Source organism: Giraffa tippelskirchi, chromosome 9 (genome assembly GCF_054371585.1).
Source record: "Giraffa tippelskirchi isolate mGirTip1 chromosome 9, T2T-mGirTip1v1.2.pri, whole genome shotgun sequence".
Classification (NCBI taxonomy): domain Eukaryota; kingdom Metazoa; phylum Chordata; class Mammalia; order Artiodactyla; family Giraffidae; genus Giraffa; species Giraffa tippelskirchi.
This window is the reverse complement of record NC_137283.1, coordinates 73119964-73132458: the sequence shown is the minus strand read 5'-3', so window position 1 is coordinate 73132458 and position 12495 is coordinate 73119964. Positions and strand designations below refer to the sequence as shown.

The following is a 12495-nucleotide window of genomic DNA, read 5'->3' as shown; positions in this document are numbered from 1 at the left end:
GATTATCCAAAAACCAAAAGTAGCTCAAGGTCACCCAGCTAAGAAATAGTGGCAGACTGATGACACACAGGTTTGTCTAATTCTAAGACCCATGTCTTTTCATTTATTTGATCATAGAAGTTCAGTGAGTACTTAGCCTTGGCCTGGGAGGAGCCTGAATGACAAGTCAGCATTTCTTCCCTCCAAGAGCTCCCTGACTAGGAGGGGACATAGACCCAACCACCGACACATCACATACAACCCAGTGTGGGTAATCCATGCTGGTAAAGTGGGGTGGGTGGGGGCCCAGAGGAGATGGCTGTCAAGGAGGGTCTCACTAGTGAGTAAAGGCTACGCTGAGACTGGAACAGACTAGGGGTTGGCCAGGTGGCTTTCCTGGTGGCTCAGTGGTAAAGAATCCACCTGCAATGCAGGAGACATAAGTTTGATCCTTGGTTGGGAAGATCCCCTGGAGAAGGAAATGATAATCCACTCCAGTATTCTTGCCTGGGAAATCCCACAGACAGAGCAGGGCGGCAGGCTCCATGGGGTTGCAAGAGTTGGACACAACTTAGTGACTAAACCACCGCCACGATGTGGGAAGGGAGAGAGGAGGACGGATCTCCCTGTCATCTATTTACTTACCGCTCATCTATCTGTTATGGACTTAATGTGTCTCCCCCTTCCCCCCCCCCCCTTCATATATTGAAACCCGAAGCTCACAGTGTGGCTGGATTTGCAGACAAGGCCTCTAAGATGATCATTAGGTCAAATGAGGTGATAAGGGTGGGGCCCTGATCTCATCAGACTGTCAGATTTGTAGCTAGAATGGGCCTCATAGATCATCTAAAAATAAAAAGATACAAATGAAGTTATCTACAAAACAGAAACACACCCACATACATAGAAAACAAACTTGTGGTTACCAAACGGGAAATGAGGGGAGGGATAAATCAGGAGTTTGGGCTAAAATACACAAACTATTATATGTAATATAGATAAACATTAAGAACCTATTGTATAGCACATGGAACTATACTCAGTATTTTGTAATAACCTATAAGGGAAAAGAATCTAAAGAATATACATAGAACCACTTTGCTGTACACCTGAAACTGATGTTGTAAATCAACTGTTATTCAATAAAACTAAAATTAAAACATAAGTGGTCTCCTTTAACAGATGAGTGGGCTTCCCTGAGAGCTCAGCTGGTAAAGAATCCACCGGCAATGCAGGAGACCCCGGTTCGATTCCTGGGTGGGGAAGATTCCCTGGTGAAGAGATAGACTACCCACTCCAGTGTTCTTGGGCTTCTCTTGTGGCTCAGCTGATAAAGAATCCACCTGCAATGTGGGAGACCTGGGTTCGATGTCTGGGCTGGGAAGATCGCTGGGAGAAGGGAATGGCTACCCACTCCAGTATTCTGGACTGGAGAATTCCACGGACAGTCCATGGGGTCTCAAAGAATCGGACACGACTGAGGGACTTTCACTTCACTTTAACAGATGAAGAGACTGAGGCCCATAAGTGTTAAACCATTGAAGTTGCTCAGTGTTACCAGCTGACACACAACTAGAACCTGTGTTTCCCTAACTTTTAACTCGGCGCTTTCCAGATCACATGGGACAAACCCTGGAAGAGGGCTCACAGGTCCCACAATCCAAGCCACACCTGTTTCCCCTGTGGAAGGAGGTTTCTCTCTCTGCAGAGCAGTTAGGAAGAGAAAAGACTTGAAGGGGAAATGACATTCCTTATGCTGAAATGATTATGCTGGAGGTGCTTTCACAATATATATTTTTTATGATTCTTTACTTGCTTCTGAATTTAAAATCAGGGCGTTTAAGTAAGGGATACTTGTGATTTTAACTTGTTTGCCTCCCATAAGTTTCTTTGCGAGCATATTTTTTTTAGCGTAGGCAGTTATTCTTTCTTCAAAAGACATTACCAACATCTCTTACTTTCCTTAGTCTCATATATTTTAACAGTAGGGTCTGCTCTTAGAAAAATTTAATTATTCATTTGCATTGCATGTGAAGTGCCATTTTATGTCGAACAGTTCTGTCAAAGAGTCTGTTTACTGTACACCTTTTAATTCAGGCGTGATTTCCTGATTAGCAAGAGAAAAAGAAAATGAATTACATTTGCCATAAAATCTGCTGAACTGACCACAAGCAACTCGATCTATAAACCTTTAATCAAAACCTCTTAACGATGCATAGGATTAGTTTAGAGGAAGGGAGAAAAAAGTGATTGAACTTTTGACGAGAAAGAAAACTCGCTCTAAGGATGCAATACTACCCCCCCGGCCTCCCCTCCCCCCACCCCCCACCACCTCCCGCTGCTCCAGCCCAGCTTGTGTGTGTTGTGTGCACACATTTCCCCTCCTCTGGCGAACGCAGCATGTCTCAGAGTCACTTTCTCCTGACAATTAGCAGCTGATACATCATACAAAGAGGTATCATCAGGCATTACCGATTTTATAGGGATAAGTTAAATAAACGGACATAAAGCAACTGAAAGCAAGTGAAAAAGATGGTAGTTTAATAGGGAGAGTGCGTGTGTGTGTTAGTCACTCAGTCATATCTGACTCTTTGAGACACTCCCCCCACCCCCCTTAAAGCAATGACCAGGGAGATAAAGCTTGAGTTCCAGAGTGAGACACATTAAGGGGTGAAGAACTTCCCTGGACTGCACAGGACCTTTGGTTACACCTGCATGGATCTGTCAGAGCAGAGGGGCAGAGCACTCAGGAGGCTGAAAGGGACAGTTGACAAGGACACACGAGAGCCCAGGAGCCCCTCCTGACTCCTCGCACAGGGTGGCCCCCAGTCCGAGAGCCCACACCGCCTGCCCTTGTTCATGGTCTCCCACACCCCCAGGGATCAGCATCTGTCTACCCTGCTGGTCTTCACCTCCTGGCTCTGCTCCCAACTCACCGCGTGATCCTGGCTGAGTGACTCAGCGGACACTGCGTCCTCAGTCTCCCCACCTGTAACAGAGGCATCATAAGGGAATTCACCTCAAGGCGTTCATGTGTACAGAGTCTCAGGCCTGACGTGCACACCAAAGCCTTGTGCGTTCCCAGATGGTTAATTGAGTTTCTTTAGGAAGGAGCCTTCCATCTGCCTAGGCGTAAAACATCCCCACTGTGCGCTCAGTGCTGGGGTGGTGGTGAGGGGTGGTGGGTGGAGCTCCAGATGGGAATCTAGACTCTACAGGGATTTCTGTACAGACTCTCAAGGAATCTCCCTTCCTGCTTCCTTTTGTTACTGACTCCAACCTTGTACTGCTCACCACACAGCAGGCCAATAAATCGAGAGATAGCTGTTGGGTCAAGGAATAGTGACTTTATTCAGAGAGGCAGCAGATGAGAAGATGGTAGACTAGTGTCCTAAAGAGCCATCTTACCCAGGCCTGGATGCTAGGATCTTCTTTTGCAGAACAAAGAGGGGTGAAGTGAAGAGGCAAAGTAAAAAAATGTGATAAGTTGTTGCAAATATTTCCTGGTTCCAGCCAGATTCTAGAGTTGATGTCCTCACTGTTCAGTCGCTAAGAGGTGTCCAATTCTTTGTGACTTCATGGACTGTAGCACGTCAGGCTTCCCTGTCCTTCACTATCTCCTGGAGTTTGCTCAAACTCATGTCCGTTGAGTCAGTGATGTTATCTAACTATCGTATCCTCTGCCTCCCTCTTCTCCTCCTACCCTCAATCTTTCCCAGCATTAAGGTCTTTTCCAATGAGATGGCTCTTTGCATAAGGTGGCCAAACTATTGGAGTTTCAGCTTCAGTATCAGTCCTTCCAGTGAATATTCAGGGTTGATTTCCTTTAGGGCTGACTGATTTGCTCTCCTTTCTGTCCAAAGGACTCTCAAGAGTCTTCTCCAGCATCAAAAGCATTAATTCTTCAGTGCTCAGCCTTTTTTATGGTCCAATTCTCACATCCGTACAAGACTACTGGAAAAAAAACCCATAGCTTTGACTATACAGACCTTTGTCTGCAAAGTGATGTCTTTGTTTGCCGTAGCTTTCAATACACTTTTTCATAGGTTTCAATACACTGTTTGCCATAGCTTTCCTTCCAAGGAGTCTTTTAATTTCATGGTTGCAGTCACTGTCTGCTGTGATTCTGGAACCCAAGAAAATAAAATTTGTCACTGTTTCCACTTTTTTTCCCTTCTATTTGCCATGAAGTGATGGGACCAGATGCCATGACTTTAGTTTTTTGAATGTTGAGTTTTAAGCCAACTTTTTCACTCTCCTCTTTCACCTTCGTCAAGAGGCTCTTTAGTTCCTCTTCATTTTCTGCCATTAGAGTGGTAGCATCTGCATATCTGAGGTTGTTGATGTTTCTCCTGGCAATCTTGATTCCAGCTTGTGAGTCTTCCAGCCCAGCGTTTCCCATGATGTACTCTCCATAGAAGTTAAATAACAGGGTAAAAATTTACAGCCTTGTCATACTCCTTTCCCAACTTAGAACCAGTCAGTTGTTTCATATAAAGTTCTAACTGTTGATTCTTGACCTGCATACAGGTTTCTCAAGAGACAGGTAAAGTGGTCTGGCATTCCCATCTCTTAAAGAATATTCCACAATTTGTTGTGATCCACACAGTCAAAGGCTTCAGCATAGTCAATGAAGCAGAAGATGTTTTCCTGGAATTCCTTTGCTTTCTGCATGATCTAATGAATGCTGGTAACTTGATCTCTGGTTCCTCTGCCCTTTCTAAACCCAGCTTGTACATCTGGATGTTCTTGGTTCATGTACTGCTGAAGCCTAACTTGAAGGATTTTGAGGATAACCTTACTAGCATATGAAATGAGTGCAACCGTATGGTAGGTTGAACATTCTTTGGCATTGCCATTCTTTGTTATTGGAATGAAAACTGACCTTTTCCAGTCCTGTGGCCACTGCTGAAACTCTAGATGAGGTGTGCCAATCTCTTACTTCCTGCAGCCATTCACAGGTGGGCTGGTCAGGATGTTTCCTGTGGGCTAAATAAAGGTATTTAGATTAATACTCTTTGCATGGGAGGCAGAGTTCCTGGAAGTGGGCCATTATGTTTACTGTAAACTACAGGCAACCTTCCTTTATCGATTATCTTGTAACAAAAACAATAGAATACAAAAGTTAAAGTAAAAGAAACAGATGTTATGGAGTCAGAGTTGTTTTCTCCTTTTTCAGTCTCACCAGACTGCATACCCCTCTCTGACTCCTGTTATGCAGCAATGGAGACCCAACACAGGTTCAGAGATTTCCTTGTGGTCCAGAAACCAATGTAACCAATGGTGAGTGATGGAGTGAGGTGGAAAACAACTCCAGGCTGTTTTAGAGTACGCTTACCAGCTAGACCCTAAGAGTAATCTGTGAACTGTGAGATTAGGCCAAGAAATGAGTAAGTGTGAATGTGTAAGGAAGAGGGACGTTTCAAATTATTTTAAGTGAAAGTTTAAAGACCTGAGCATAAATGATCACAGTGAGGCTTCAGTTAAGAAAATTGGATTGGGATCAACAGAGTATTACATGGCTATCACTAACAAGCATCCTCTTCAACTCTGGGCTGTAAGAAACACAGAGCCCAGTGAGTCAGACCTTTTGCACAGAGAGAAAGATGAGGCAGAAAGAGGTTAGGGACGCCAACCTCTGAGCCATGCCTTAATCCCAGGAAGCGCAGCAGACTGTGTCGACAGGCTGGAATGCTTTTACAGCGTCTCTGCTCCAGGCCTGCTCCTCGTTACACATCTGATTCATTTCCAAGGATGACAGTGTGAATGCGCTTTCTGGATGTTGACTGCTCAGTAATTTATGTACGGCTGTAGACACATTTCAGCACATTTAGGAAACAGATTTCCCTTCAGTTTCTCCTATAGAATATCCTCTAAACAATTTCTGGTCAATTAAAACCTCTTGTGGTCAATGGTTTTGTCATTGCCATCTTTCATAATTTTCAGAAAACCTATCCTAAAGTGCACTTCTTACCATGCCATTATGTCCAAGGATTAGCTTTTTATTATTTTTTCCCCATATTGCAGATTCTGACAAAGCCATTCCCTTTTGTCAACCAGAGCTCTAATATCATCTTTTCTTTTATAAAATATTGTGTCATCCATCATCATCAATGTCACCCATCTCCTCTTTATCATGTTTATGTCTTCCTATATGTATACACAGTTCTTTGATATTTTGAATCCTCCCTGCTACCACTTCCTTATTTTAACTATGCCTCTGTAATCTCAAGAATATAGTACATTTTTTTGTTTGTTTTTCTTTTAAAGAGATACCTCACCGGAATCAATCTTAATATATTGTTCTAACTATGGCTTGTATAATAGACATTTCATTTTGGATTTTCCTCTTATCTCAGCTTGACTTTTCGTTATATTCTTCCATTTTACATATGTCTGTAGACATATTCATAGCCTGTAAGTTCTGTTTTTCTTTCTTTTTTCATGTCATGAATATAAATAAAGTCAATAAAGTCATTTCTTAGATTCATCATAGAATTTCAAGGTCAGAAAATGATAAAGGTCATCCAGTCCGATAACCTACTGGATACTTAAATTTCCTCTCGAATGTTTATCAGCCGCATTTGAATGATTGCTGTCTCCCAAGTGTGTTTCCTATACAGGTATCTGAATTTTTAGAAATTTTGTCCTTACATTGGATCAAACCTATATTGCACCAAATTACCTCCTTGCTCTTACGTATGCTTTCTTTGATATAAATATCTGGCCAACAATGATGCTATTTGCACGTTTTCTTTTTCTTCCAGCTCTTGTAAAGGGCTCTTTCACCATCTCAGAAGTTCTCCTACTGCTTCTTCTCCTCATGAACATGGCTTTTAATTTGCATCAGTAAACATTATAACATGCTACTTTTCTAATTGTAAAGGTTATAAAACTTAAATCAGATAAAAACAGAGCTCTTTAAGTCATATTACCTGGAAGAAATGATCGTATGGTGAGAATGAACTCATGTTTGTGATGGAAGGACAGACAGTACAGCCTTGGAAAAAGAGCCTAATTTTTCCCCCAGACACTGCATTCATGTGTTTTGGCACCGTTTACAAGTTAGCATAGACTTAGCAGCTTCAACAGCACGGTTTTGTTCTTAGAGTTCTGCAGGTCAGCAATCTGTCGTAGGTCTCTCTGGACTAAAGGCAAGACGTCCTCTCCGGAGGCTCTGGATGGGGTCTCTGTCTTGCCTTTCATGGCGGTCTCCACTCCTCGGCTGGCGACCCCTCCCTTCACCTTCGCAGCAGTGACTTCAGGTCGAGTCTTCACATCGTATCACTCTGACCCGCCTCCTGCCTCCACCTTCTACTTTTAAGGATCCATAGGACTAGCCTGGGGCTTCCCAGGTGGCTAAAGAACCTGCCTGTCAACACAGGAGAAATAAAAGAGGAAGGGGTTTGATCCCTGGGTGGGTAAGATCCCCTGGAGGAGGGCATGCCAAAGCGCTCCAGTATACTTGCCTGGAGAATCCAATGAAGAGAGGAGCCTGGAAGGCTATACAGTCCATGGGGTCGCAAAGAATTGGACACGACTAAAGTGACTTAGCATGCACACATGCACGTGATCAGCTTGACTTCACCTGGATAATCCAGGCCAAGATCCCCATCTCAAACTGAATCGCTTTGACCAAGTCCCTTTTGCTGTGTAAGGTAACGTAGTCACAGGTTCTGAAGATTAGAGCAGGGACGTCTTTGGGGGCTGCTATTCTGCCTGCTACAGACTCTGAGCCTGAAACGTGGTGGTGATTGCCACCAGGGACATCCGGCGGTGCCTTGTACCTCTTCTTAATTCACTGAATGAAGAGCTATCAGAGTACTTACTGTTTAAAAGATACCACGTTAAATAATACGAGAGATGCTAAGAGAAATTGAAGCTGTGCTGTGTAAACCATCCCTGGTGGACACAAATCCTGCATACCTTCTCCAGTTTTCTTAATAATGCCTCTCCCTTATCTCCTGCACTGGCCTGGCCCCACTTCTGGACTCGGGAGAGACATCATTGCAGGGAGCAGGGCTGGCCGTCTCCCTGGGGCTGCAAGAGATCTGAGCACCCATGGAGAGATTCAGGAGGGGACTGAGCCTCCTACAGGAGGGAAGCTTGTTCAAAGAGAAGAGGGAGGTGGGGGGGGTGGACGAAGAATCCCCGCTCCTCTGTCTCGTGTGTGGATACCTCCTGGGGGCACTTCTTCCCCTCGGCCGTCCTGGAGAAGTCCCCCTTGCTGAGTGAACACGTCTGTCCAGAGTCTCCTGTGTTTGTGCAGAGCCAGCTGTGGAGCCGTGGCGGTCCAGTCCGTGAGGGCCACTTTCCATCATGTTCTCCTTCCTTCTCCACTCACAGCCCTGGGCAGGAGCTACTCAAATAAATTGTTAGCAACATAATCCTCGCTTCAGGCTCTGCCTTCTAGAGGACCAGGACTGTGACGCCAGCTAAGTCAGCCTTCTCAAAATACCAGAAATTAGAGATGCAAACATTTCTAAATTCACAAATTTTTTTTAAAATAAATAAAGACCTTAAAATAATGGTAAGAATTAATCATAGACTTCCCTAGAGAGCTTCCCCAATAGCTCAGCTGGTAAAGAATCTGCCTGCAATGCAGGAGACCCTGGTTCGATTCCTGGGTCGGGAAGATCTGCTAGACAAGGGATAGGCTACCCACTCCAGTATTCTGAGGGTTCCTTTGTGTCTCAGCTGGTAAAGAATCTGCCTGCAATGCGAGAGATCTGGGTTCGATCCCTGCGTTGAGATTTGGGTTCAATCCCTGTGTTGGGAAGATCCCCTGGAGAAGGGAACGGCTACCCACTCCAGTGTTCTTGCTTGGAGAATTCCATGGACAGAGGAGCCTGGCAGGCTACTGTCCATGAGGTCACAAAGAGTCTGACACAACTGAAAGACTAACATAACACAGGAGTTAAACAGAGCTTTGCGGAGCGTCAGGGGGTGGGGGAAGTATTGAAAGAAACACTATAAACCTGCCTTTTTTCCACAGACTTTGCTACACCAGAGCAATTCATCTGTTATCAATTGCTACTTAACCCTGGCTTTTTATGGAGGATGAAATCCTTCCATAATCCCTCCAGTTATAAAAAAAAAAAAAAAGATTAAAAATTGCACCCACTTCTGCAGGCAGCGTGCTTCTCTTCAGATTATTCTTTTTTCAAACAATGAAAGAATTCTGAATTTGGAGTGAGGGTTTGGGTCTTGGCTGTTTGACTTAAAGGCTGGATAACACAGGTGAGTCGCCTTCTGGAGAGTAAGACAACTAGACTCAGGGAGAGTTAAGGAGTATAAGATAACAGCAACATTTGGACATTTTTGTTCTTGCTGTTCAGTTGCTAAGTCGTGTCCAACTCTGTGCAACCCCATGGACTGTAGCCCGCCAGGCTCCTCTGTCCATGGGATTCTTCAGGCAAGAATTCTGGAGTGGGTTGCCATTGCCTGCTTCAGGGGATCTTCCTGACCCAGGGATCAAACCCGCATCTCTTGAATCTTCTGCATTGGCTGGCAGATTCTTTGCCACTGAACCGCCTGGGAAGCCCTTGGACTTTTCGGCTGGCTTCAAATTAGCAGCTCTTATAAGGGCTCCCTTCCAAAGCCTGCCCTGGTGTCTGCAGACACCTCCACCCAGGCCTTCTTTGGCTGATGGCATCCCAGTGTCTCTCTGGGCCCTCAGGAGGTGTGTAGGGGCTACGAGCAGGTTCTCTGTGACCTTTTCTCATGAGGTCCAACAGGGTGCCTTATGAAGCAGGCATGTGGCAATGGTTGATTTCTTCCTGGACACAATGACAACAATCACTCATGTGGTAAACACTGCATCGAGTGGAGGAGTCTTTCAAGTCCTTTCTCTGTGTGCGCAGTGACCAGGGGGTGAAATCAATAAAAACGTATTCTCTGTACCCTGACTTTGATGTTCTTCTGTTCAGTTTTGAAGGTCCCTGGACATCACCAAATGGGGAGCCACGGGGTATGACTCCATGTGCCGAGGAATATTCAGGCCTGTGTTAAATGTGCCTGCACCTCCCAGAAAGGTGCAGGTACATGGTACCTGATGGATGCTGGGCGTTCCGTGTGCTTTCACCTTACACAAACTCTTCAGGGATGTCCCCCTTTAGCTTTACAAAAGTTGGTCTGAGAGCCCGGAGAACTGAACAGAATGTGTACTTGCCCTGTTTTATTTCTCAAAAATAGCAACTCAAATTATATTAATCTCGGGTGATGTTTACCTTGGTTAAAGCATGCATCATAAAGCGGACAAATTTCTCCTCGATAAAGTGGGATTGATAGATAGTTTTAAAAATAGTCAGATGAGCCTATCCTGCCCGTCAAGCTGTAAAAATAGAAGCCAGATCTATGCCTGACACATTCCAAAGATAGTTTTCGGTATGATTAGCTAATACGATGTTGCAGCTTCCTTTAATATTAATGAGCCACTAATGTCAGTGTGAGAAGCTGCACAAAGAGCATGGAAGCTTTTCAATATAATCGCCCAGGCAGCAGGGATTTACATCCGGGATTCTGCAATAATTAGAGAAACCCTCATAAATAAGCATGGGCTACAGTACATCCATTTTACAGAATCCAGGGTGTGTATGCGACAGGAGGAAAGAGAGATGACGTTCTAAATCAAGAGTTGTTCCTTCTCCGGGACTCGCCCCTGGTCAGTAGGCTGAAAGCACGTCTGCTGCATCATGGGGTGCCAACAGCTTCTCTGTGTCGGGTGCCCGGCTGAGGTGAAATCGTCCCTCCTCGGCTCTGCATCCAGGGATGTCGTTCCCAACCATGCGGCAGAGGAAATTGCTCAGAGGATGGTATATTTTTGCTGCAGACGAAGCACCAGAGGACTGAGGCTTATGGGGTGGAGTCCTCTTGGCTTCTGTCTGCAGACCTTGCCGATAGGTTTCTGTCTGTCAAGACCCTCAGCTCCTTGAGTGTCCCCAGGAATCCCGGAGGAGACGGGGGTAGGGGCTGCAGGGCCAGGCTGGCACCTTCTGAGGAGCCCTCCTGTATGCCCGCCGTACCCTGTTGTGCTGTCACATTGATTCGTCTCTCTCTCTTGCTGGACTAGAAATGCTCAGTTGTTGGACGTTGATGTGCACTCTTCCTGCCAGAATTTTTAGTTTCTAGAACTTTTTAATTGTCTTTCTTAGGATAACGTGTAAAGATGAAGATTGCTTAAGCTCCTCTTCAGTGTTTCAAAGGGATACGTAGGTGTACTGAGAACTTACAGGAAAAGAGAAATAACGTTTGTCTGAAAATAAGGCACGGTAGCACTGCCACTGTTCCTCCAGGAAGTGGAATCCTAAACCCAATCGGGGACTTACATTGGCTCATATGAGGCCAGGTCCAGACATATCAGAATATTTCCAATATTTTACTTACTCTTTTCATTATTATAAGTATCCTGTTTGTAAGTTTTATTGAAAAGTATTAAAAATCACCATAATCTCACCATAACTATGCTTATTTTCTGTTCTTTCAGACATTTTCAGTGTTACATATGAGCATCTGTATATACACACATGTATTTTATAAAAACATTATCTTACTTTACATATTGCTTTCAGATAATGTGTAAAACTGTGTAAAACAGTTTTTTGTAATGTGTGAAACCAGGAGTTGGTGATGGACAGGGAGGCCTGGTGTGCTGCAGTCCATGGGGTCACGAAGAGTTGGACACGACTGAGCGACTGAACTGAACTGAACTGAAAACTGTGTAATATGTAAAACATACTACTGTCTTTTTTTCTCTTAACCTACTGTTGTCATCTTTCCTTGTGAATAAATATGTCTATTTGTACATCATAATTTGGCATTATTAAATACTATTCCATCAAATAGTTGTAGAATAATATATTTATCATATATTACATGTACTTATAAATTGATATATTTTCTGATTATATTCATTATAATTATACAACTTTGTGTATAAATAGTATAAAAATAAACAAATAAGACCTAATTAAACTTAAAAAGCTTTTGCACAGCAAAGGAAGCCATAAACAAAATGAAAAGACAACCTAGGGACTGGGCGGAAACATTTGTAAATGATGAAACTGACAAGGGGTTAATTTCCAAAATGTACAAGCAGCTCATATAACTCATTATCAAAAAATCCCAAACGACTCAGTCAAAAACGGACAGAAAGGGCTTCCCTGGTGGTCCAGTGGTTAAGAATCCACCTGCCAATTCAGGAGACACAGATTCGATTCCTGATAAGGGAACTAAAATTGCACATGACATGGAGCAGCTACTGAGCCCATGTGCTCTGGAGCCCGTGCGCCACAACTAGAGAGTCCATGCATCACACTGGCAAATCCCGCCTGACTCAATGAAGATCTCACATGCTACAACTGAGACCCAACACGGCCAGATAAATGAATGAATATATATTTTTAAAAATGGATAGAACCTAAATAGATATTTCTCCAAAGAAGGAATACAGAAGGCCAACAGGCACATGAAAAATGCTCAACATTGCTAATTATTAGAGATATGAAAATCCGAACT

At 44.0% G+C, this 12495-nt stretch overlaps 2 long non-coding RNA genes across 2 annotated transcripts; one reads left to right on the top strand and one right to left on the bottom strand.

The window, feature by feature from the left end:
• Positions 1-2498: 2498 nt before the first annotated feature.
• On the bottom strand, positions 2499-8804 carry LOC145521951 (uncharacterized). Its single transcript, XR_014065765.1, has 3 exons — positions 8158-8804; positions 4865-4968; positions 2499-2968 (listed from the first exon to the last, which is right to left on the bottom strand). It is a non-coding gene; the product is annotated as an uncharacterized LOC145521951 (long non-coding RNA).
• On the top strand, positions 3307-8820 carry LOC145521952 (uncharacterized). Its single transcript, XR_014065766.1, has 2 exons — positions 3307-4978; positions 8537-8820. It is a non-coding gene; the product is annotated as an uncharacterized LOC145521952 (long non-coding RNA).
• Positions 8821-12495: the final 3675 nt, after the last annotated feature.